Source organism: Ornithorhynchus anatinus, chromosome 5, assembly GCF_004115215.2.
Source record: "Ornithorhynchus anatinus isolate Pmale09 chromosome 5, mOrnAna1.pri.v4, whole genome shotgun sequence".
NCBI lineage: Eukaryota > Metazoa > Chordata > Mammalia > Monotremata > Ornithorhynchidae > Ornithorhynchus > Ornithorhynchus anatinus.
The window spans coordinates 2,494,770-2,520,017 of NC_041732.1; the positions used below are offsets into that span (position 1 = coordinate 2,494,770).

General features: G+C 59.8%; 1 long non-coding RNA gene across 1 annotated transcript; it reads right to left on the minus strand.

Moving 5' to 3' along the window:
- Nucleotides 1–469: 469 nt before the first annotated feature.
- On the minus strand, nucleotides 470–24,748 carry LOC114812220. Its single transcript, XR_003759869.2, has 2 exons — nucleotides 24,558–24,748; nucleotides 470–524 (listed from the first exon to the last, which is right to left on the minus strand). It is a non-coding gene; the product is annotated as an uncharacterized LOC114812220 (long non-coding RNA).
- Between the last annotated feature and the right edge of the window lie 500 nt (nucleotides 24,749–25,248).

Below are 25,248 nucleotides of genomic sequence, written 5' to 3' on the forward strand. Positions count from 1 at the left end.
ACATATACGTATAATTCTATTTATTTACATTAATGCCCGTCTACGTGTATATATCTTTAATTCTGTTTATTCATATCGACGCTACTGATGCCTGTTTACTCGTTTTGACGTCTCTCTCCCCGCTTCTAGACGGGGAGCCCGCGGTGGGCAGGGACTGCCTCTCCTTATGGCTCAATTGTCCATTCCAGGCGCTCAGTGCAGTGCTCTGCGCACGGTGGGCGCCCGATAAATACTACCGAATGAATGAACGAGCGAATGAATAAGTATAATTACTGCTGTCACAACGAAGGCGGGCCCGCGGCCCAAGGGAGAGGCTGAGCGATTCTGACCTGGCCGATTCCAGCAGGAGAGAGTCCCCTAGGACACACTGGGGGGGGACCAAGGGCCCGGAAGCGCCGCCTACCTGAACCAAATCCGGAACGGTCTTTCCGCCTTTTTCATAAGTAGGCCGCAGGGTTGTTTTTTTTTTAAAAAAACGACGTGTTTACCAAGGGGTTCCAGGCTTCATCCCGAATCGTCGAGCCCTAAAATCAGAAGGAGGAGGAGAATCACGGCGTTGGTCGAGAGAAAACGTTCGCATCGCTGCTTCCTGGAAGGAGGGAACTTTTGTCCGTCTGGCTCGGGCTTCCCAAACCCGCCCTTTGGCACAAGGCACCTCAGCAGGTCCTTTAGATCGAAAACAGTCAGGCGATCGTATTTATTCATTCGATAGTATTTACTGAGCGCTTACTATGTGCAGAGCACTGTACTAAGCGCTTGGAATGGACAAATCGGTGACAGATAGAGACAGTCCCCGCCCTCTGATGCGCTTACAGTCTAATCGGGGGAGACGGACAGACAAGAACAAGTATTGAGCGCTTACTGGGCACAGAGAACTGTCCTAAGCGCTGGGGAGCATACAATACTGCGGTAAAAAGTCACATCTGCCGCCCACAACGAGTTTACAGTCCAATAATAATAATTATTATTATGGTATCTGTTAAATGCTTACTATGTGCCGGGCACTGTACTAAGCGCTGGGCTGGGTACACGCAAATGGAGTTGGACACAGTCCCCGTCCCACACGGGGCTCCGGTCTCAATCCCCGTTTTCCAGATGAGGTAAGTGAGGCCCAGAGAAGTGAAGTGACTCGCCCAAGGTCACCCAGCAGACAAGCGGTGGAGGCGGGACGGATTAACGGAGAGAGCCCAGGCCTAGGAGTCAGAGGTCATGGGTTCGACTCCCAGCTCCACTTGTCAGCTGTGTGACTGTGGGCAGGTCACTTCACTTCTCTGGGCCTCAGTTACCTCATCTGGAAAATGGGGATTTAACTGTGAGCCTCACGTGGGACAACCGGATGACCCTGTATCTACGCCAGCGCTTAGAACAGCGCTCTGCACATAGTAAGCGCTTAACGAATACCAACATTATTATTATTATCATTCTTGCCTGCTGCGTGACCTCGGGCAAGTCACTTTACTTCTCTGGGCCTCGGTTAGAAACATATTCTCAGTCAGTCAACTGATCGGTCAATCAATCTGAAATAAGTAAATAGCGGTATTTGTTAAGCGCTTACTATGTGCAAAGCACTGTTCTAAGCGCTGGGGGATACAAGGTGATCAGGTTGTCCCACGTGGGGCTCACAGTTTTAATCCCCATTTTACAGATGAGGTCACTGAGGCCCAGAGAAGTTAAGTGACTTGCCCAAAGTCACACAGCTGGCAAGTGGCGGAGCCGGGATTCGAACCCACGAACTCTGACTCCCAAGCCCGCGCTCTTTCCACTGCACCACGCTGCTTCTCTGAGTACTTACCGTGGGCAGAACACTGGACTAAGCGCTTGGGAAAATACACTGCAACAACAAAATGGCCACATTCCCTGCCCGCAACGAGCTTACAGTCTAGCGGGGACGGTAAGTCTTTCGAGAGGAAGCGTGGAAGCCGGGTGGCCTAGTGGACAGAGCCCGGGCTTGGGAGTCAGAGGACCGGGGTCCTAATCCGGTCTCCATGTGTGACCTTAGGCGAGTCACTTCACTTCTCCGGGCCTCAGTTTCCTCAGCCGCAAGATGGGGATTCGATCGATACCCGTCCTCCCTCCTGTTGAGACTGCGAGCCCCATCTGGGACCAAAGGCTATATCTGACCTGATTAACTTGCATCTATCCCAGCGCTTACGCCAGTGCTTAACACAGAGCCGTCGCTTAACTTGGATCTGTGACCTTCGGACGCTGGATATTTTCCCCACCCCCCACCCCGCCGCACTTAGGTGCGTATCTTTGAGTTATATATTACGAATTCCTTATTCAGTCATCTCAACGTAGGTCTCCCCCTCTAGAACGCGGGCTCGGGCCGGGCAGGGAGCGTGTCTGCTAATTCTCTTGTGTCGTATTCTCCCAAGCGCTTAGTACAGTGCTCTGGACACAGTAAGCGCTCACTAAATACTCCGGAAGGAGGAACGGATACCAGAAAAACGGGAAGAAAAAAGGCAGGCGAAAGGGACCGGGGCACTCTGGATCAGCAACCAAAACCGAGCGCTCGTCCGCCCTGCCGACGGCTCCCGGGTATCGTAAAAATGGAAAAGCCGCGGAAATCAATCGATCTTACTGAGTTCGCTGGGCGCAGAGCACGGAACCGAGCGCTCAGGAGGGAATTCATTCGGTCAACGGTGTTTAGGGAGCGCTTAGTGGGCGCGTGATAGTGTCCTAAGCTCTTGGAGAGTACCAAATAACAATAAACAGACACACTCCCTGCCCACAACGAGCTTGCAGTCTCGAGGGGGAGAGAGGCACGGACAGAAATAAATAAATGAGGGATCGGGATGTAAACGGTGCGGGGCCGGGGGGATGAAGAAAGGGAGCAAGTCAGGGCGACGCAGAAGGGAGCGGGAGAAGAGGAAAAGGGAACAACATTCCAGGGTCGGCAGCCCCGTTCCCTCATCCCAACGACCAGAGAGTTTCCGGGAAGACTCCGAAGCATCGGTTAAAAACCCGGGGAGGCTGCCGGGACCTTGGAACGATCGATCAGTGAATCAATCAACTGCGCTGTTAGCGCGCCCACCGCATCCACGGCACCGTGCCGAGCGTTAGGGGGAGCCCAGCAGTGGGTTCGATCGCTGACCGCGAGGAGCTCACAGTCATCTGTGGGCAGGACACTGTGCTGAGCGCTCAAAAGAGAAGCGGCGTAGCTCAGTGGGGAAAAAAACCCCCTTGGGAGTCAGAGGTCACAGGTTCGGATCCTGTGGGACTGGGGGCAAGTCACTTCTCTGGGCCTCAGTGACCTCATCTGGAAAATGGGGGCGAAGACTGTGAGCCGCGCGTGGGACAACCTGATTACCCTGGATCTACCCCAGCGCTTAGAACAGTGCTCGGTACACAGTAAGCGCTTAACAAATAGCAACATTATGAGTACAACAGAGTTGGGAGAAACGATCCTTGCCCTTGAGGAGTTCGGAGTCTTCTGGGTGCAGAGCGCTGTACCGAGCGCTCAGGAGGGTGCGGACACGATCCTTGCCCTCCAAGAGTTTACAGTCTACTGTAGTTAAGAATAATAATGGTGTTTGGTAAGCGCTTACCATGTACCAGACACTGTACTAAGCGCTCGGACGGATACCAGCCAGTCGGGTTGGACACGGCCCCCGTCCCACGTGGGGCTCACCTTCTTAATCTAAATGAGGGAACGGAGGCCCGGAGTCGTGAAATGAGCTGCCCAAGGCCACACAGCAGACGAGCGGCGGAGCTGGGATTAGAACCCATGACCCGCTGACTCCCGGGCCCGCACTCTATCCGCCCGCTACGCTATCGCTTCTCGCATTGAACGCGGAGCACTGTACTGAGTGCTCGGAGGCGTCCAGTAGAGTAAGGAGGCCCGATCCTTCCTTTCCAGGCTCTTACAGTCTAAAAGATGGGCATCGTGGTAGACTGAGAGTAGGAAAGAAAATAGGGGAGGAGTGCGGCCCAGGGGACGGAGCACGGGCCCGGGGGTGGGAAGGACCTGGATTCTAATCCCGGCTTGTGACCGCGGGCGAGTCGCTTCATGTCTCTGTGCCTCAGTTCCCCCATCTGTAAAATGGGGATTAAGACCGTGAGCCCCACGGGGGACAGGGACTGGGTCCAACCTGCTTAACTTGCATCTACCCCGGGGGCCTCGAACAAAGCTTGACGAATAATACGCATTTAATAAACACCAAGGTAATAATAATGTGCACTTAAGGAGGCGCTTAATCGAGTCGGTCGTAGCTACTGAGCGCTCACCGTGGGCAGAATACTATACTAAGCGCTGGGGAGGGTACAATACTCATTCATTCATTCAACAGTATTTATTGAGCGCTTACTATGTGCAGAGCACTGTACTAAGCGCTTGGAATGAACAAGTCAGCAACAGATAGAGACGGTCCCTGCCGTCTGACGGGCGCACGGGCTAATCGGGGGGGACGGACGGACGAGAACGACGGCGATAGATAGAGTCGAGGGGAAGAACGTCTCGTAAAAACAGTGGCGACTACATAGAATCGAGGCGACGTACAATTCATTAACAAAATAAACAGGGTAATGAAAATATATACAATACGACAATAAGCGGACACATTCCCCGCCCGCAACGAGCTTACAGTCCAAACGGGGAGACAGACGTTAATAGAAATAGATAAATTACAGACGCGGATTTCGGTGGTCTGGGGCCGGGAGCGGGGGGCCGCAGGGGAGCGGACTTCCCACTTCTTTCCGCACCGCCCTCTCTCCCTTTGCTCTTCCCCTCTTCTCCCCGCCCGACGGCACTTTTATATGACGACGATGATGATGTTGGTATTTGTTAAACGCTTACCACGTGCAGAGCGCCGTTCTAAGCGCTGGGGTAGATACAGGGTCAACAGGTTGTCCCACGGGAGGCTCACGGTTAATCCCCATTTTACAGAGGAGGTAACTGAGGCCCAGAGAAGTGCAGTGACTTGCCCACAGCCACCCAGCTGACAAGTGGCAGAGCCGGGATTCGAACTCATGACCTCGGACTCCCAAGCCCGGGCTCTTTCCACCGAGCCACGCTGCCTTTATTTATTGCTATCGATGCCCGTTTACTTGTATCCATGTCTGCCTCCCTTCCCCCGCCAGACGGGCAGGGGTCGTCTCTCTTTATCGCTGGATTGTACTTTCCAAGCGCTCAGTCCAGTGCTCGGCACGCAGGGAGCGCTCAATAAACGCGACCGAATGAATGCAAGCCCGAGGGGGAGCGAGTCCCCAAGTGCTGACTGAGCTTAGTTCCAGGAGCAAGATGGAAATCGAGGACTGGCCTCTCCGAGGGCCACTTAGAGAAGGGACGGTCCGTGATGTCCCACACAGCCGGAGGATTTAAGAGACCGGGGGCCTCCGTGCCTAGCGGATCGTGAACTCCTCGAGGGCGGCGAGCTCCTCTCCTCCCTCTCTCGTGCTCTCCCGAGCGCTCGCCACAGCGCTCCGGCCCCGGCGGGCGTTCGGTCAATTCGGCCCAGAGGTACGGAGGCAGCCGGACGGTCCGTGAGGTCCCTGGACGGCGTCGGGCCGGCGCCGGCTCCGGAGACCCAGCGTTTCGGGGAGGACGGCTGACCCGTCGATCGATCGATCGATCCCCGGGGGCCGAGTGAGTCGGTCGACCGTCACCACCGGCACGACGGTGACTTCCGGATCTGGCTCCCTCCGGCGGGGACGGGGGAGGGGACAGGCTGACAAAATCAAGTTCCTATCCTCAAGGAGATTATTATTATCACCGTTATTATTAGGAATAATAATAACGCCCTACGGGTGGGGCGAGGACACGAGTGAGTCAATCGACCGGCGGTATTTATTAAGCACTCGCTGTGTGCGGAGCACTGTCCTCAGCGTTTGCGAGAGGACGACCCGACCCTAGAGGGACACACTCCCTGCCCACGACGAGCTTCCGGCTCTGCCATCTGCCCGCTGTACGACCTCAGGCAAGTCACCTCACTTCTTTGAGCCTCGGTTTCCTCATCCGGAAAACGGGGATCCAATACCCCTCCTCCCTCCCTCTTAGACTGTGAGCCCTGGGTGGGCCGGTCCTGGGGCCGACCTGCCAATCTTCCGCCTACCCCAGCGCCTAGTGCAGGGCTCGGCACATAGTAAGCACCTAAAAAACCCTGCAAGTATCGCGACTGCTTATTTAGACCCTCCCCCCGTGCGGGACCCAGGACTAAGACACGGCTCCTGTCACTCGGTGGGTTCGCCAGCTACAGAGCAGGGTGGGTCAGTGGGTGGAGCCCGGGCCTGGGGGTCAGAAGGACCTGGGTTCTAATCCCGGTTCCACCGCTGGGCAAGTCGCTTCACTTCTCTGGGCCTCCGTAAAATGGGGATGAAGGCCGTGAGCCCCACGTGGGACGATCATTCATTCATTCTTCAATCGTATCGATGGGGCGCTTACTGTGTGCAGAGCACGGGACTGAGCGTGTGGAAAGTATAATTCACTGCGATTTTAAGACAGATTAACTTTCCATCTGCTTGGAAGAGTGCTTGGCACACAGTAAGCGCTTAATAAATACCCTAAAAAAAAACAAAACAAGTGCAAGGTTTAGCCAGAGGCTGCCGCAGAGAGGAGCCTAAATCTCGTTTCCGACGGATTGGGCGACGAGGTGATCTTGTCTTCCCCAAAGGAGCTCACGACCCTTTGGGTGATCGTCGCTCAATCAGTGGAATTTTTTGAGTGCTCGGGAGAGTCCAGTACAACAGAGCGGGTAAGAATAATGACGGTATTCGTTAAGCGCCGGGGCGGGCAAGAGCAAATCCAGTCGGGACACGGTCCCCGTCCCACGTGGGGCGCCCGGGCTCGATCCCCATTTAACAGGTGAGGTAACTGAGGCCCAGAGGAGCGAAGCGGCTTGCCCACGGTCCCACGGCAGACGAGGGGCAGAGCCGGGATTAGAACCCAGGTCCTTCCGGGTCCCAGGCCCAGACTCCAGCGCTCAAGGAGCTTACGCAGAAGTTTCCGAACGAAGGATCTGTTAAAAAAAATCCCCCCTTCGAGGACGTATCGAAGGCCCACCTCCTCCAAGAAGCCTTCCCCGAACGAAGCCCACATTTCCTGTTCTCCGCGTCCCGCCCGCGTCGCCCTGACTCGCTCCCTTTATTCATCCCCGGTCCCAGTCCACGCCGCTTAGGTCCACATCCGTCATTTATTTCTTTCGATTAACGTCCGCCTCCCCCGCTGGCCCGTAAACTCACTGGGGGCATTCACTCATTCATTCAGCGGTCTTCATCGAGCGCTTACTGTGTGCCGAGCACTGTGGGAAGCGCTCGGGAAGTACAATTCGGCAACGGATAGAGACAATCCCTACCCGGCAACGGGCTCACGGTCAGGAAGGGCCTCTCACGGTAAGGGTCCCGCCTCGGACCGATCGCCGTTCCATCACCGGGGTCACCCCCCGGGGTCACCTTGTCCAATCCCCAGCCTCAGGCACCGGCGGGGCTCGGCGGAAAGAGCCCGGGCTTGGGAGTCAGAGGTCGTGGGTTCGAATCCCGACTCCTGTCAGCTGTGTGACCGTGGGCGAGTCGCTTCACTTCTCTGTGCCTCAGTTCCCTCATCTGTAAAATGGGGGTGAAGACTGTGAGCCTCATGTGGGACAACCTCGTTCCCCTCTATCTACCCCAGTGCTCTGCACGTAGTAAGCGCTTAACAAATGCCAACATTATTATCATCAGGGTTGGGCAGACGGCTCTCTCGAGGAGGATTAAAGGTTTCCTGTGGGGGATTTGGCCGCCGGTTCCTTTTCATCGGGAAGCGCGTCTTTCGGTCTAAACTTTCCCCTTGGCTGACCGCGGGGGAGAGAGCCCACTGGTCACCATCGAACATCCCATCACCCGGTCGAGACCGACAGCTCGCTGCGGGCAGGGGACGGGTCTGTTTATTGTCATACCGTACTCTCCCAAGTGCTTAGTACGGTGCTCCGCGCATAAATACGACCGAACTGAATGAATGCCAGACCACTGCTCTCCCCAGCCTCGGAGCCTTCTTAAAAGCCCGTCTCCTCCGAGAGGCCTTCCCCGACTGAGCCCTCCTCTCCCCTTCTCCCTCTCCCCTCCGTGTGTCTTGCGCACTTCGTGCATTCGTTCAGTCAATCGTACGGATTGAGCGCTTACCGCGGGCAGCACACCACGCTAAGCGCCTGGAAAGTACAGTTCGGCAACGGACAGGGACAATCCCCGCCCAACCACGGGCTCACAGTCTAGAAAGGGGGAGAGAGACAGCATAACAGGTAGACAGGCGTCGATATACATAGATTTATAGATAGATGCACATCATGAATGAAATAAAGAGAATAATAAATATGGATATATATATATATATATATATATATATATATATACAAGTGGTGTGGGGCCGGGGAAGGGGATAGAGCAGAGGGAGGGAGTCGGGGCGATGGGGAGGGGGAGCAGAGGGAAAGGGGGTCTGCGTATTGCCCCTTTATGCCCCGGACAGTCACCCCAGCCTCAACTCCCGGCGCTCACGTCCCGATTCGTAATTTATTTTAATGTCCGTCTCCCGCTCCGGGCAACGAGCTCCTCGTGGGTCGGGAACGCACCTACCCACTCTGTGGGATCGCCATCTCCCAAAGTACTCAGTTAAGCGCTCAGTAAGCAGCAGGACCTAGTGGAACTAGACCGGGCCCGGAGGTCAGAAGGACCTGGGTCCTAATCCCGGGCTCCGTCCCCCGTCTGCTGTGGGGCCCTGGGCAAGTCGATTCACTTCTCTGGGCTTCGGTTCCCTCGTCTGGAAAATGGGGGTTAAAACCGTGAGCTCTATGAGCTGCAGAGAAGCCGCGTGGCTCAGTGGAAAGAGCCCGGGCCTGGGAGAAAGAGGTCGTGGGTTCTGATCCTCGTTCTGCCACTTTCATTCACTTGTATTTATTGAGCGCTTACTATGTGCAGAGCACTGGACTAAGCGCTTGGAAAGTCCCACTGGGCAACAGATAGAGACAATCCCTGCCCACTGACGGGCTCACAGTCTAATCGGGGGAGGCAGACGGACAAAAACAAGACAACTTAATCACCATAAATAGAATCAAGGGGATGGAAACCTCATTAACAAAACGGGGTCAAAATATGGAGCGCTTCACGAGTTCACTTCTCAGCTGTGTGACTTCGCTTCTCTGTGCCTCAGTTCCCTCATCTGTCAAATGGGGATGAAGACCGTGAGCCCCACGTGGGACAACCTGATCACCTTGTCTCTACCCCGGCACTCTGAAGAGCGCCTGGCCCATAGTAAGCGCTTAACAAATACCATCATTATTATTAGGTGGTACATGGACTGTGTCCAGTCAGTCAACTGTATTTACTGAGCACTTACTGTGTGCAGAGCACTGGGCTAAGCGCTTGGAAGAGTACAACATAACAGACACATTCCTTGCCCACATAAGCTTACAGCATAATAATGATAATAACGTTGGCATTTGTTAAGCGCTTACCATGTGCAGAGCACTGTTCTAAGCGCTGGGGGAGATACAGGGGAATCAGGTTGTCCCACGTGGGGCTCAGAGTCTTCATCCCCATTTTACAGATGAGGGAACTGAGGCCCAGAGAAGTGACTTGCCCACAATCCCACAGCTGACAAGTGGCAGAGCCGGGATTCGAACCCATGATCTCTGGCTCCCACGCCCGGGCCCTTTCCACTGAGCCACGCTGCTTCTCTGTAAGGTGATTAGTAAGGTGATTAGTTTACTAATGGGGAATAAGACAGGGACTGTGACCGACCCGCGTTGCTTGTATCCACCCCAGTGCTTAGTACGGTGCCTGGCACGTAGCAGGCGCTTAACAGATGCCAAAGTTATTATTAAATTATTTAATCAGTCCAGCTTGTATCTATCCCGGCGTTTAGGACGGTGCCCGACACTGAGCAGGCGCTTGACAAACTCTATAAATGAATTAATGCCACTGATTGACGGATTGGCCGCTGTCTCCCTGTCGTCCGCCCCTCCTCCCCTCCCCGCTTCCTCTCCCGGGCCTGGGCCGAGTCATCCGGGGGTTTCGGGACCCCCCGTGCCATCGAGGGACGGACGGACGGAGGGTGGCCACTCTGGCTAGCCGGCCGGGCGGTTCCCCTCTCCCGGAGAGGCTGAGGACACATCGCCTCCACCTTGTCCAGTAAGGGCTCAATAAATAATAATACTAATGGTATTTAAGTCCTTAACTATGTTCCAGGCGCTGTACTACGCGCTGAGGCACCGTACCACTGAATGAACGAATCCGATCCCCGCCCCGGGGCGGCCTGGGCATCCGCAAAGTCCCCTCCCGCTGCCCCGCTCAAGACGAGGGGGTTAAGGGGCTGTGGCTGGGGGGGCGTCGGGGGGTAAATCGCCGTGGCAGTGGAAAATTAGGGACCCTCTCTGAGGGGAAACCTTTTAAGGGCAGGAGAGTCAGTCAATCGCATTTACTAAGCGTCTACAGTGCGCAGATCACTGTTCTAAGCGCTCGGGAGAGTACGGCAGAACGATAAACAGACACAATCCCCGCCCACAACGAGCTTACAGTCCGGAGAGGGAGACGGGCCTTAAAATTACGGATGTGGACGCAAGTTATTTATTTCGTTAACGATGTGTATCTATCTCTGATCCTATTTAGCTTGATGATATTTACGCCAGACTCCTTGTTTCGTTCTGTTTCGTTCTGCTGTCTCTCTCCCCCGTCGAGACCGGGACCCCGTCGCTGGGCAGGGCCGGCCTCTACCTGTTGCCGAACTGTCCATTCCAAGCGCTTAGGACAGTGCTCTGCACATAGTAAGCGCTCAATACATACGACTGAACGAATGAGGAAGTGCTGTGGGGCTGGTGGGGTGGGGAGGTCTCTTGGGGGAGATGGGCCGTCGTCAACAGGGCCGGGAAGAAGGGGAGAGTCGCCCGCCGTCAGATCTGGGGAGGGGGGGGCGATCCGGGCCGGGGGCGGGACGTGGGCGGGCGGTCGGCGGCGAGGTCGGCGACACGGAGGCCCAGTGGGCGGGTTGGCGTGAGAAGAGCGGAGCGTGCGGGCGGGCCGGGGTGGGGTAGGAGAGGAGCGGGGTGAGGTGGGAGGGCGTAAGGGGATGGACGGCCTTAAAGCCGACGGGGAGGAGTTTCTCTCGGGGGCGGAGGTGGGAGGGCAACCACCGGAGGGTCTCGAGGAGAGGGTCTCATTGGCCTGCGATTGGTTACGTCGGGGCCGCCTGAAAGCAGGAGGGTGGACGAGGTGACGAGGACTACGTGATTCTCCCTGGGCCGGTGGGTGGGGGGAAGGGGGGGGGGGGGCGGGTCACCGCACAAGCCGCGTGGGATCTGTTAACGGCGACGACGGTATTTAAGCGCTTACTATGTGCCAAGCACCGTTCTAAGCGCTGGGGTGGATACACCGTAATCAGGTTGTCCCGCGTGCGGCTCCCGGTCTTAATCCCCGTTTTGCGGGTGAGGAAACCGAGGCCCGGAGAAGCGAAGCGACCGGCCCAAAGGCACGCAGCTGACAGGTGGCGGGGCCGGGATTCGAACCCACGACCTCTGACTCCCACGCCCGGGCTCTCTCCACCGGTCCAGTCCCCTGCCTCTCCGGAGAACGGAACCCATAACGCAGCGTGGCTTAGGGGACCGAGCCCCCGTCTGGGAGTCAGAAGGACCCGGGTTCTCCTCCTGGCTCTGCCAGGAGTCTGCTGGGTGACCTTGGGCGAATCACTTCACTTCTCTGGGCCTCAATTCCCTCCTCTGCAAAAATGGGGATTAAGAGTGCGATTCCCCATGTGGGACGGGGACGGTGTCCAACCTGATTAGCTTAAAGTCATAATAATCGTGGTATCTGCTAAGCACTTAGTACGTGCCAAGCACCGTACCGAGCACCGGGGTGGATACGAGCAAATCGGGCTGGACGCGGTCCCCGTCCCACGTGGGGCTCACAGTCTCAGCCCCCATTTTACAGACGAGGTAACGGAGGCACAGAGAACTGAAGTGACTTGCCCAAGGCCTCCCAGCAGACATGGGGCCGAGGCGGAATCGGAACCCGCGACCAGGCCCGTGCTCTAGCCACTGTGCCGGAGCGCTTCTCGCTTAATGCGGTGCTTAGCATACGGACAGCGCTTAACTAGTGCCATTATTATTAATAATTAACAACGATAATATAAATCGGCCCAGCAGGGATGAGCGGAAAACCCTTCAAGGGGAGTGTGACTTGTCCAAGGTCCCACGGCAGAGAAGCGGCAGAGCCCAGGTCGGCCTGACTGCCAGGCCCGTGTTCTACCCGCTAGGCCACGCGGCTTCTCGGAGCAGCGGAAGGTAGACCGAGGCAATCCATCCATCAGTCAGTGGAATCTCTAGGCTGTACGCTCGGTACGGGCAGCGAATACGACCACCGATTCTGCTGTACTGGGCTCTCCCAAGCACTCAGTGCCACGCTCTGCATATAATAATGCTATTAATGATAATAACGCTGGTATTTAAGCGCTTACCATGTTGCAGAGCACCGTTCTAAGCGCTGGGGGAGATACAGGGTCATCAGGTTGTCCCTCGTGAGGCTCACAGTCTTAATCCCCATGTGACAGATGAGGTCGCCGAGGCCCAGAGAAGTGAAGTGACTCGCCCCCAGTCCCACAGCTGACAAGTGGCAGAGCTGAGATTCGAACCCATGACCTCTGACTGCCAAGCCCGGGCTCTTTCCACTGCGCCACGCTGCTTCTCTATTATTATTCTTAATAATAACATCGGTACCTTTAAACGCCGACAACGTGCCAGGCGCCGTTCTAAACGCCAGACTGGACACAAGCCAGTCGGGACGACCAGAATCCCCGTCCCACGTGGGGCTCGCGGTCCCGATCCCCATTTTCCAGATGAGGTCACCGAGGCCCAGCGAAGTGAAGCGACTTCCCCGAGCCCATCCGGCAGAGCCGGAATCAGGACCCAAGTCCAGCGTTCAGCGAATTCCATCCATCGGTTGATCGGAGTTCACCGAGCGCCTACTACGTGCCGACTGGCGTACTGAGCGCCCGGGATGCTGGCGACGACAACCGTAGCAGAGCTAAGCGCTGACGCTGGGCCAAGCACTGTGCCCGGCGCCGGGACAGATACAGGATAATCAGGGCCAACACAGTCCCCGCCCCTCCCGGGGCTCACGGTCCAAGTAGGAGGAGGGAGGGGGTATCAGACACGCTTCCGACCCTCAGGGGGCCTCACGGTCGAGAGGCAGAGAGCGGAGCCCGTGGCTCCCATCTTCACGACATCGCCAAGATCCGCTCTTTCCCCTCCATCCCAACTGCCACCGAGTTAAGGCAATCACTCGTCCCGGCCCGCTTCGATCACTCTGTCGTCGGCCCCCTCGCTGACCGCCCATCCTCCCGTCTCTCCCCGCTCCGGTCCCCGCTTCACTCCTCTACCGAAACGTTCGGTCGGTGTCTCCCCACTCCTCGAGAACCTCCGGTGGCGACCTCCGCGTCCGACAGAAACTCCTCACCGGTGCCCAGGAAGCAGTCCATCGCCTCCTCCTACCTCACCTGGCTACCCTCCTACTCCGACCCGGACGCTCGGCTCCTCTAACGCCAACCTTCTCGCTGTACCTCCGTCTCGCCGCCGACTCTCGATGCCGGTCTACTGGGGTTCTTTTGTTGTCCGTCTCCCCCTTCGAGACCGGGAGCCCGATGTCGGGTAGGGATCGTCTGTCTGTTGCCGAACTGTACTTTCCAAGCGATGAGAACAGTGCTCTGCACACAGTAAGCGCTCAATCAATACGCCTGACCGAATGACTCTTCACCCACATCCTCCCTCCTCAACTCTGATAATTACTCCCTCGCCCTCAATGCCTTATCGAAGACCCGTCTCCTCCAAGAGGCCTTCCCTGACTGCGCCCTCCTTTCCTCTTCTCCCACTCCCTTCCGCGTCGCCCCGACTCGCTCCCTTTCTCCATTCCCCCCTTTCCAGCCCCGCGGCACTCACGGACGTATCTGCAGTTTTATTTATTTCTATTAACGTCCGTCTCCCCCTCGAGACTGTGAGCTCGTCGTGGGCAGGGAATGTGCCTGTTCCTCACATACCATGCTCTCCCAAGTGTTTAGTACAGCGCTCTCCACATAGTAAGGGCTCAATAAATGTGACTGACCGAATCCTCACCTAAAGGCCCAGAGGTCCACGGGACCCAAATCAGGGAGGAGCCTCTCCCGGCCAGAGGAAATCATAATACTAATAATAACCGCGGCGTTCGACGAGCGCCTACTCCGTTCCAACCGCTACAGCAGACACGAGACGATCGGGTCGGACACAATCCCCGTCCCGGCACTCGGGGCTCCCAGCCTCAGAGGGAGGGAGGGGAAACTGAGGCCTGGAGCGGTAAAGTGACTGCCCAAGGTCACACGGTAGGCAAGTGGCAGAGCTGGGGTTCGAACCTTCCCAAGATCGGGCTCTTTCCACCAGGCCTGACTCCCGCCTCCGCTCTCTCTCTCTCTCTCTGGAAGTTGCACCTTCTCTGGGGTCAGGCCCCGCGGGTCCGTGAGCCCGCTGCGGGCGGGGATTGCCTCTGTCGCCGCACTGTCCCTCCCGAGCGCCCAGCACAGCGCTCCGCACCCGGTGAGCGCTCGGTAAATACGACCGAATGAATTCCGCCCGGAGGCAGGACCCAGTTGTCTGTCTGGGGAGATTCTCTGCAGGAGGATGTGTGTGTGTCTGTGGCAAGTGGGTGTATCAGTGTGTGATATTTTATTTGTACGCCCGGGTGCTTATATATCGGGAGGGTTTTGGTGGGTGTCTCTGTCCGTGTCTATGCCTTGTGTGGGTCTCTCTAACTGTGTCTGTCTCTGTGGGTTTCTGTCTGGGTCTCTGAGAGAGAGAGAGTCTGTGAATTCGTGTGTGTACATACGCACACGCAAGAGGAGAGTCTTCCGTCAGGTCCCTCTCCGCTCCTAAATAATAACAAGGACAATAATAATAATAACTGCGGTTTCTGTTAAAGCGCTTGCGATGTGCCAGGCACTGTATTAAGTGTCGCGCTAGATATAAGCAAATTGGGCTGGTCACGGTCCCTATCCCGTGTGTGTGTGTGTTTAAGGGGAGGGTCTCTGAGACCACCAGCGTCCCGGCAGGTCCCTCTCTGCTCCCTAATTTTGGGGGGGGGTGTGGGGATGTGTGAAAGGGGAGGGTCTCTGAGACCACCAGCCTCCCCTCAGGTCCCTCTCTGCTCCCTAATTTTGGGGGGGGGGGGGGTGAAAGGGGAGGGTCTCTGAGGCCACCGACCTCCCGTCAGGTCCCTCTCCCCCCTCCCCCCCGTCGGGCACCCTCCCCGGCCCGACGGTTCAGGCCTGGGGTGGCAGGCCACCAACCCCTCACTGAGGCGAGCGGCCGGGCGGACGGGGGGGTCGGCGTGCCCGCGGGCCCGTCCGGAAAATATCAGCGTGGCTCACTGGAAAGAGCAGGGGCTTAGGAGTCAGAGGACGTGGGTTCTAATCCCCACCCCGCCACTCGTCTGCCGTGCGACCCTGAGCGAGTCCCTGCACTCTCTGTGCCTCAGTCACCTCATCTGTAAAATGGGGATTAAGACCGTGAGCCCCACACGGGGCATTCATCCCGTCATATTTTTCGAGCCCTTACTGTGTGCAGGGCACTGGACTGAGCGCTCGGGAGAGGACAGTACAACAACAACCAGACACATCCCCTGCCCACCCGGGGCTTCAGGTCTAGAGCCGGAGACAGACAACAGAGATAAATAAGGTCACTTCACTTCTCTCTGCCTCGGTTCCCTCATCTGTAAAATGGGGTTGAAGACCGGGAGCCTCACGTGGGACAACCTGATGACCCTGTATCTACGCCAGCGCTTACAACAGTGCTCGGTACACAGTAAGCACTTAACAAATACCATTATCATCATCATCGCTATTAAAAAGATCGGCCCTCAGGCCCTGCGGAGGAAATTCCGTCCTCAGGCAAGACGTCCGGGAAGGGAGGGACGCGGAGCCGGCTCCCCGATACCCGCAGGGAAGAGACGGGGGCGCGGATCCCAGGGACGATCCAAAGGCCTCCTCTAAGTCCATCGTTTCACCCTCTCCTCAAGCCAGACGGCCGGATGGGCCGGTCTGAGGTCTCCCCACTTCCGTCGCCCAGGACCGTGGGCTCCCAGGACACTCCCGACGGGGGCCCGCCCCGGGGAAGGATGATCCGTGTCGGCGCGACGCCAGGCTCCCGGTCTCTTCTCCGGACCCCGACCGCGTCCCATCCCGTCAGGCTCCCGCGGTCCGAGGAACGCCCTCCGACTCCCCGGCGGCCTTCGATCCGAAAGGGGAGACATTCGCCCTCGGCTGACGTTCTCCTTTCGGAGCGGGACATTCCTCCGCTTGGGACGCTTCTTCTCCTGGCCCTCGGCGCTCGCTGCGCCTCGTGAGCATCCCGAGGGCCGGGGCCCGGTCCGTGACCCTCGCCCAGGGCATCCAAGTCGGCGGGGGTGGTCAACGGAGGCGAGGAGGTCGACGGCCAAGGCGGCCCGCCGGAGCCAAGGGCCAAAAACTGAATCCGCAGGGCCGGGGTGAGCGGGGGCCGGCTCCTCGGCCGGACGGAAATCCTCCAGAAATGCCCCAAATCCCAGAGGCGCCTCCTCTTCCTCCTCTTCCTCCCGCCCCACCGCCATCCCTGCCCTCTCGCCCGGTCTTCCCGGCACACCCGCCCGCCACATCGGACAGCATTCCCAAAAATACCCGGCGGGAGGGCGGGAGAGGAGGCACCTCCCGCTCGGGCGCCGTCTCCACCTCCTCTGAACGCCGAGCCCGGGGATTCCGCCGTCAGGGGCCTCGGAGCCGGGGAGAGCGGGAGGATCAATCAGCTGTATTTACCGAGTGCTTCCTGTGCGCAGAGCACTGTACTGAGTGCTCGGGAGAGGACAACAGAACAATAAACACCGCCTCGGACCAACGGAAAACCGCCGCCCTGATCCACTCAAAGCAACCATCTCAGACCGGAGGGAAGAACTCCGTGCCCGGAACGTCCGGTCCCATCCCGCTGTTCCACCCCCCACCCGGCTCGCCTACCGAACGTCAGTCGGTCGATGGTATCTACCGAGCGCTTACTGCGCGTTTGGAGAGTACCATATAACAGCCATCGCGGAATATTGTCAGCGCTTGCCGGGTACCGGGCGCCGGACCAAGCGCCGGGGTGGATACGAGCAAGTGGGGTTCACGGTCTCAATTCCCCGTTTTCCGGACGAGGTAACCGGGGCCCGGAGAAGTAAGGTGACTCGCCCGAGATCACACAGCTGACGAGCGGCAGAGCGGGGATGCGAACCCGTGACCTTCCGATGCCCGGGTTCTGAGGGCCGGACCGCTCCGGGGACGGCCCGGGGTCCCCTCCCGTGAGGCCGGTCCGGCGGGGGGCCCCGGAGGAGAGCGACCGCAGACCTCGACCCTCCCGCTGCCCGACACGACCCACGGCGGCCCCCCGGAACTGGCGGCGGCTGGGGCGGTTGCTCCCCCCGCTTTTCGAAGCCTTACTGAACGCCCGCCTCCTCCAGGAAGCCTTCCCTGACTATGTCCCCCCCCGCTCTCCTCTTCTCCCACTCCCTTCGGCGTCGCCCTGACTTCCTCTCTCCCTTCTCCCGCCCTCCCAGCCCCACTGCACTTACGGACACGGCGGTAGCTTTTGTCACATTAATGCCTGCCTCCCCGCTCCTAATAATAACAGTTAGGGTATTTGTTGAGCGCTTACAATGTGCGAAGCGCTGGGGTAGATAAGAGGTAATCGGGTTGTTCCCCGCTTAATCCGCCACGTGACAGATGAGGTCGCTGAGGCTCAGAGAAGTTAAGTGATTTGCCCAAGGTCACCCGGCGGAGAAGTGGTGGGGCCAGGATTAGAACCCAGGACCTCCGACTCCCAAAGCCCGGGCTCCTGCCACTAGGCCACGCTGCCGCTCGAGACGCTAAGTTCGTTGCGGGCAGGGAAGCGGCCTGTTTACTGCTGAACTGTACTCTCCCAAGCACTCAGAACGGCGCTCTGCACACGGTCGGCGCTCAGTGATGATAATAACGTTGGTACCTGTTAAGCGCCGACCGTGTGCGGAGCGCCGTTCTGAGCGCCGGGGGAGATCCGGGGTCATCGGGTCGTCCCACGTGAGAGGCTCACGGTTGATCCCCATTTTACAGGCGAGGTAACCGGGGCACAGAGAGGTTAAGTGACTCGCCCACAGTCACACCGCTGACGGGTGGCGCGGCCGGGATTCGAACGCGTGACCTCCGACTCCCGAGCCCGGGCTCCTCCCACCGAGCCGCGCCGCTTCCGGGTGAACACCCCGTTTCCGTGTCTCCCGCCACCCTCGCCGGACCGCCAGCTCTCGGAGGGCCGCGGGCCCGGTGGCAAGAGCCCGGGCTCGGGAGCCGGAGGTCGCGGGTTCTAATCGCGCCCCCGCCGCTCGTCCGCTGGGTGACTCCGGGCAAGCCGCTTCGCTTCTCCGGGCCTCGGTGACCTCACCTGCAAAACGGGGACTGGGCCCCACGCGGGCCAACCTGATGACCCCGCATCCCCCCCCCCCCCCCAGCGCTCAGAACGGCGCTTGGCCCCCAGTAAGGGCTCCGCGGATGCCATCGTTCTCAGTCTAACGTCGCCCCCGTCGCTCTCGCCGCCGACCCCTCGCCCACGTCCCGCCCTCCCCCCTCGCACCCAAGACGCAGTGACTCTCCCCCGCTCAAAGCCTCCTCCCAGGCCCCTCTCCTCCGAGAGGCCTCCCCCGACCGCGCCCTCCCCCTCTCCCCGTCCCTTCCGCGTCGCCCTGAGCCGCTCCCTTTCTTCGTCCCCCCCGTCCCGGCCCCACCCCGCGTCCCCATCCGTCGTTTATTTATTTCTATTAACGTCCGTCTCCCCCTCTGGACCGTCAGCTCCTCGTAGGCGGGGAATGCGTCTGTTTATCGTCCTGCTGGAGTCTCCCGAGCGCTCGGGTCCGGCGCCCGGCACCTAGTAAATGCTCGACAGATACGTCCGGCCGAGGGCCGACCCCGTCGTCCCCGCCCAGGCGCTCGGGGCCGGGGTCCCCGGCGGCCAGGCGACCGGTGGGGTCACTCCCGCCTTGGGGACGGCCCGTGGCTCCTCGGGAGGAAGGGGAGAGATCCTCCCGCGGGAGAACTCCCGTCCCCCTCCCGGGATTGGCCGCTAGCCCCGCGGGACACGGCAAACCGACCTCGAAGGGAGGCGCGATGCCGGGCGATCCCGAAAGGACCTCACGGGACCCCAGCTTTCCACGCCCCCGCCGCCCCGCATTTCACGGCATTCATTCGGTGGTACTTATCGAGCGCTCACTGCGTGCACAGCGCTGTACTAAGCGCTCGGACTGGCCAACTCGGCAACCGACAGAGACGACCCCTGCCCACTGACGGGCTCCCAGTCTAATCGGGGGGAGAGGCATTCGTTCGGCGCTTACTCTGTGCAGAGCACCGTTCTAAGCGCTGGGGGAGATGCAGGGTCATCGGGTCGTGCCACGTGGGGCTCCCGGTCTTCGTCCCCATTTTACAGAGGAGGGAACTGAGGCCCAGAGAAGTGAAGCGACTCGCCCACGGTCACCCAGCTGACAAGCGGCAGAGCCGGGATTCGGACCCACGAGCTCATTCGTCCATTCAACAGTACTTATCGAGCGCTTACTACGTGCAGAGCACTGTACTAGGCGCTCGGAGTGGACAAATCGGCAACAGATAGAGAGGGTCCCTGCCCACTGACGGGCTCACGGTCTGATCAGAAGGGGATGACGACTGGGAGCCCCACGTGGGACAACCCGATAACCCTGTATCTCCCCCAGCGCTTAGAATGGTGCTTGGCACATAATGCTTAATACCATTATTATTATTATTATTAATAATATTAATAAACACTGATGTGCCAAGCACCGTTCTAAGCGCTGGGGGAGATACAGGGTCATCGGGTCGTCCCACGTGAGGCTCCCAGTCTTCATCCCCATTTTCCAGATGAGGGAACCGAGGCCCAGAGAAGTGAAGTGACTCGCCCACGGCCACCCAGCTGACAGGCGGCGAGGCTGGGATTCGAACCCGTGACCTCTGACTCCCAAGCCCGGGCTCTTTCCACTGAGCCACGCCGCTCCTTCGTTAGGCGTCCACCCTGCGTCACACGCTGTTCTAAGCGCCGGGGTAGGTGGGAGCTGATCGGGTCGGACGCGGTCCCCCGTCCCGCCTGGGGCCGGCGGTCCGAGGAGGAGGGAGAACGGGTCTCCCCCTTTTACAGTTGAGGAAACTGAGGCGCGGAGGAGTGGAAGTGACCGGCCGGGCGAGCAGGTGGCGGGGCCGGGATTAGAACCCAGGTCCCCGCTCTCTCCACTAGGGCTCAAATCTCTAAGCCCGGCTCCGCCGCCGGTCCGCCTCCGTGCCCGCAGCCGTAGGACGGGGAATAAAGCGCGGGAGCCCCGTGAGGGACAGGGCCCGTGTCCCACCCGATGGACTCGGATCTCCCCCCGGGCTTCGGAAGGGCGTTTAGCGCATAGTAAGCGCCTAACCGGTGCCGTAATAACAATAATAATAATGATGTTGGTGTTCGTTAAGCGCTTACTATGTGCCGAGCACCGTTCTAAGCGCCGGGGGGGATACGGGGGAATCGGGTCGGCCCACGTGGGGCTCACGGTCTTCATCCTCATTTTACAGATGAGGTCACCGAGGCACCGAGAAGTGAAGCGACTCGCCCAAAGTCACCCAGCTGACAAGGGGCCGAGCCGGGATTCGAACCCATGATCTCTGACTCCAGAGCCCGTGCTCCTTCCACTGAGCCACGCTGCTGGGCCAGGCCGCTTCTCCCGAGGCGTGCTGCTCACCCTCTGCGGGGAGAGGAGGGGAGTAAAGTCACGTTGCCAAGGGTGGGAAGCAGAGAGGTCTACTCAGAAGGCGAGGTCGGGGCGCATTTGCCTGCCGGGTGACCTCGGACGAGTCACTTCACTTCTCTGGGCCTCAGTTCCCCCATCTGGAAGATGGGTTTGAAGCCTGGGAGCCCCACGTGGGACCACCTGGTGACCTCGTATCCCCCCCCCCCGCCCCGGCGCTTAGACCGGTGCTCGGCACACGGTCGTTATTATAGTAGAGGAGCGGCGTGGCCCAGTGGCGAGAGCCCGGGCTTGGGAGTCGGGGGGCGTGGGTTCGAATCCCCGTCGCGCCGCCCTGTCATTCATTCGACAGCATTTACCGAGGGCTTACTCCGCGCGGAGCACCGCAGCGAACGCGAGGAATACACAGTTCGGCCCGCCCAGGGACGGGCTCACGGTCTAATCGGGACCTGTCCGCAGCGTGACCTCGGACGGGTCACCCGACTGCTCCGTCCCTCGGTGACCTCGCCTGGAAAACGGGGCTTGAGGCTGTGAGCCCCCACGGGGGGCGAGCTGATGCCCTGGTATTTACCTCGGCGCTTAGAACAGCGCCTGGCACACGGTGAGCCCTTAACGAATACCGTCACTATTGATCATCGAGGCCCCGGACGTACCCGAAGAACGGGAACGAAACACCCGCCCTCCCTCCCTCTGAGACTGGGAGTCCCCCGCGGGACGGGGCCCGAGCCCGATCGGCTTTTCCTTCGGTCGTATTCACTGAGCACCTCCTGCGTGCGAAGCACCGTGCCAAGCCCTTCTTTCCGCCCAGCGGCCGCCCGGTGAACGCGGTCAGTATCGTATTTAGAAGCGGCAACGTGGAGCCCGAGCCTGGGAGTCGGAAGGTCGCGGGTTCCCATCCCGTCTGCCGCGGGACCCCGGGCAAGCGGCTCCACCTCTCCGGCCTCCTCCTCGTCCGGAAAACGGCGACTGAGACCGGGAGCCCCACGCGGGGCGGGGACGGGGCCCGACCCCATTTGCTCGTGTCCACCCCCCCCCGGCGCTCGGGGTACGGGGTGAGCGCCCAGCAGATGCCGTAATCATAATCGGCGCCGTCCAGGGCCCGCGGCGCCCGACCGGCCCCCGCCCCGCGGCCGCAGAAGCGAGCCGGGGAAACCCGGCGCCCCGGCCGAAGTCTCTCGCCGCAGGTAAACGGATCCGCGATGCTTTTCTCGGCCAAACCCGGCGGGGCCGGAACGCGGAGGCGGCGGGAGGGATCATCCGCACGGATCGGCGAGCCCGCCCGGGCCTTCCGAAAGGAGAGCCCCCGCCCCCCCTCCCCCGCGTCTCCCGCCGTCCCGGCCCCGGCCCCCGGGCCCGACCGGGCGACGGGGAGCGGGGGCGGGGAGCCGGGTTCGGTGCCGATCTACTCCCGTGGAGACGCGCTTCCCGCCGGGGCGACGGCGGGGAAAAAGCCCCACGTCCCGGGCACGGCCTCCGTAACGGTGATAACGACGGAGGCGTCGGTCGAGCACCTACTAAGCGCCGGGCACCGTACTGAGCGCCGGTGGGGGGGGGGGGGGAGGGGGGAGGATACGAGCAGATCGGATCGGACGCGGCCCCGTCCCTCTCGGGGCTCCCGGTCCTCCCCCCCATCTGACGGGCCGGGGAACCGAGGCCCAGAGAAGTGAAACGAGTCGCCCGAGGCCACGCCGCAGACGAGCGGCGGGCCGGGGTCGGAACCCACTCCCAGGCCCGGGCTCCATCCACCGCTCATCACGGGACACGTCGAAGGCGAAGACGACGGACCGACCGCGTCGCCCTACGCTCGGGGGGCAGCTGACCACCGCCTCGAGACCCCCTCCGGCCCCTTCGCTCATCCCGTCGTATTTATTGAGCGCTCACTGGGTGCACAGCGCTGGACTGAGCGCTTGGCATGGACAGTTCGGGAACAGAGAGAGACCGTCCCCGCCCCCTTGCCCTGCTAAGCAGTCTCCCTCTGCGTAAAGCGTCTGTCCTCCCCGGGCGCCCAGCTCAGAATAATAATAATAATAATTTTTGTTATTATTATATTTGTTAAGCGCTTCCCATGTGCCAGCCACCGTACTAAGCGCCGGGGTGGATACAAGCAAATTGGGCTGGACACAGTCCCTGTCCCACGTGGGGCTCCCAGCCTCCATCCCCGTTCTATAGCCGAGGTAACTGAGGCCCAGAGAATAATAACAATAATGGCATTTGTTAATAATAATAATAATAATAATAATAACGACGACGGTATCTGTTAAGCACTTACTACGGGCCGCGCACTGTTCTAAGCGCTGGGGGAGATACGGGGTCGTGAGGTTGCCCCCCGTGGGGCTCCCAGTCTCAATCCCTATTTTCCAGCTGAGGTAAGTGAGGCCCAGAGAATAATAATGATGATGATAATAATAATAATAAACGGCATTTGGTAATAATAATAATAATGACGGTTTTATTAAGCGCCTACTACGTGCCGCGCACCGTTCTAAGCGCGGAGGGAGATGCAGAGTCATGAGGTTGCCCCCCGCGGGGCCCGCGGCGGGGCTCGGCTCAGTGGAGAGAGCCCGGGCTCGGGAGTCAGAGGTCATGGGTTCGAATCCCGGCTCTGCCACTTGTCAGCCGGGTGACTGCGGGCGGGTCACTTCGCTTCTCTGGGCCTCGGTTCCCTCATCTGTAAAAAAGACGTGGGACCGCCCGATGACCCTGTATCTCCCCCAGCGCTTAGAACAGCGCTCTGCACCTAGTAAGCGCTTAACAAACACCAACATTACTATTATTATTATTATTATTATTATTAATCCCTATTTTCCAGCCGAGGTGAGTGAGGCCCCGAGAATGATGATGATAATGGTATTCGCTCATAATAATGACGATGACGATGACGATGACGGTATCCGCTCAGCGCTCACTCCGGGCCGAGCACCGTTCTAAGCGCCGGGGGAGGTACGAGGTCGTGAGGTCGTCCCCCGTGGGGCTCCCGGTCTCCATCCCTATTTTCCAGCTGAGGGAACCGAGGCCCAAATAATAATGAGAGGAATAATAATGACGATGACGGTATCCGTTGAGCGCTCACTCCGGGCCGAGCACCGTTCTAAGCGCCGGGGGAGGTACGAGGTCGTGAGGTCGTCCCCCGTGGGGCTCCCGGTCTCCATCCCTATTTCCCAGCTGCGGGAACTGAGGCCCGGAGAAGCGAGGCGGCTCCCCCGACGTCTCAGGGCAGACGAGCGACGCGGCCGGGATCGGAACCCACGACCTCCCGCCTCCCGGGCGCAACCCACCGCGCCGCTTCCCCCACGCCCACCGGCGCCCGCTCCCTGACTCGCTCCCTGGATCCCTCCCCGGCCCCCCGCGGCGCGTCGTCCGCAGGCGCTCAGTCCAGCGCTCCGCACACCGTGAGCGCTCGATAAATACGGCCGAATGAGCGATTTCCAGCCCGGAAGCGCCTCGCGGGCAGGGAACGCGTCCGTTCCGTTGCCCTCTCCCCAGGGCTCAGGCCGGCGCCCTGGGTCCGGTCGGCGCTCGGGGTCGGCCGCGTGACCGCGGGCGCTCCTCTGGGCCTCGGTTCCCTCATCTGTAAAACGGGGGCGAAGACCGTGAACCCCTCGTGGGACAACCCGCTCGCCTCGTCTCCCCCCCCCCCCGCCGGCGCTCAGGACGGCGCCCGGCCCACAGTGAGCGCTTAACCAACGCCGGCATCATCAGGGTCGTCATCCTCATTACCCGCGACCGACCCGCCGACTAGCGAGAAACCTCTATTTTGGCGTTTTCCCGTCGGGTCGCCCAACTCCCCGGAGATTTCCCCGAGGCCTCCGGGCGGCTCGGCTACTCACCCGTCATCCCGGTGGTACTTGAGCGCGTACTACGTGCCAAGCGCCGCTCTGAGCACCCGTCCAAGGCCCCGCCGGACAAACCCGCAATCTAGGGTCACCTCCGCAGACCCACGCCAGGGTCCCGCGCTCCCTCTTTGGATTGGGGGCCGCTAACTCCGCCCTATAATGACAGTAATAACGATCAAAGCGACGATAACGCTGGAATTCTCTCTAAGCGTCTACGACGCGGCGGGCCCGGTACCGGGCGCTCGGGGCGGATACGAGAAAAGCGGTCTGGACGCGGTCCCCGTCCCACGCGGCGTTCGAAGAAATAATGACGACGATGATCGCGACGGCGAGACTCATCCCCGGCTTTCCAGACGAGGGAACTGAGGCCCGCGGAAGTAAAGCGACTTGCCCAAGGTCACACGAGCAAGCGGCAATTGGCAGGGCTGGGACCAGAACCCGGGTCCTCTCCTACTAGGCCCCGGGCGTCCTCCCCAACGCTCGGTACGGTCGATCATCGACCGGCGGTATCTGTCGAGCGCTTACCACAGGCGCAGCGCCACGCTGACCCCCCCCGCCCCCGAAGCGTTGGCTACAGCAATCAACCCACCAAGGGCATTGACGGAGCGCTTCCTACGGGCACCACGCTAAGCGCTCGGGAGAGCCGATAACGTCGGTATCTGTTGAGCGCTTACTACGCGCGGAG